Below are 1,022 nucleotides of genomic sequence, written 5' to 3'. Positions count from 1 at the left end.
TTAAACATGGAATGCAGAAATAAATACATAAGAATTTTAAATAGAATGTGAACGTGTAATCACACGAGTACCATTAACTTACTTTGGTCTTTGGTATTTTCTTTATATTGGTGGTAGCGATTCTTTTGGTTCATGTGAAGTTTATTCCTCAGAGTAATTATTCCTCTCTAAACATAACTCAACATTATGATAATTATCCAAGATTTCATGCCAGCTTCCAGAGAGCTAGCCAAGGGAAAAATTAATTCTTATAAAAAGATATGTTCAACGTCTTTGCAGATCAGGTAGATGAGAGCCAGTTTGTTTTCATTTTAGGGGATTGGTGTCATCTTAAAGATTGTAGAAATTGGATCAAAAATTGAGTTTTATTGTGGCAGCTGTCAAACAATTAGGTTACCTACTCTAATCATTAGATCCCGAAGTATTGATTCCGGGTTTGGTATAAGAACACGCAATAGAACTAGGCTATCCAATTCTGGGTACAAGCAACTTCTGGGGCTTGCAAAACATACGAAAGTTAGTGAAGGGCCATGGAAACTAGACAGGAAAAGGAGAGCTTTGAAAGATAATGGTCAAAAATGCACTCCTCGTTTACGGTACGGTTCGGAGGGCGCGGCGGACGAGTGATGAACATTTCAGGAAATAAATACTGAACACCAAACTTCACCAAGGATAATGCACCAAGTCCGCTCCACCTGGACTAAAGGAAGCAGGGGGAGGAAAGTTGTGTTTTTCTCCTCGGAATAAATGGGACGTGGGGCCGGAGGCGGGGGGAGGTGGCTGGCCCCGCGCTCGCGCTAACCGGCCGGGAATTTGGAGAGGATCCCTGGTCGCGCGGCGGCGGCGGCGGCGCGCGCGGGTGCGCGTGTGAGCGAGCGAGCGAGCGAGCGGGCGGGCGNGAGCGAACCTGCCACCTCCTCCTGCCCTGGCGCCCAGGCAGCCAGGCAGGGCTCGGCCGGGGTTCCCTTCGCGTCTTTGTTGGGTCTGCGGTGGGGAAGCCGCGCTCCTCGGCTCCGAGCCTG

This window comes from Crocuta crocuta, unplaced genomic scaffold (assembly GCF_008692635.1).
Source record: "Crocuta crocuta isolate KB4526 unplaced genomic scaffold, BGI_CrCroc_1.0 scaffold112, whole genome shotgun sequence".
In the NCBI taxonomy this organism is placed as follows: Eukaryota; Metazoa; Chordata; class Mammalia; order Carnivora; family Hyaenidae; genus Crocuta; species Crocuta crocuta.
Note: the sequence above shows the minus strand (reverse complement) of the source record.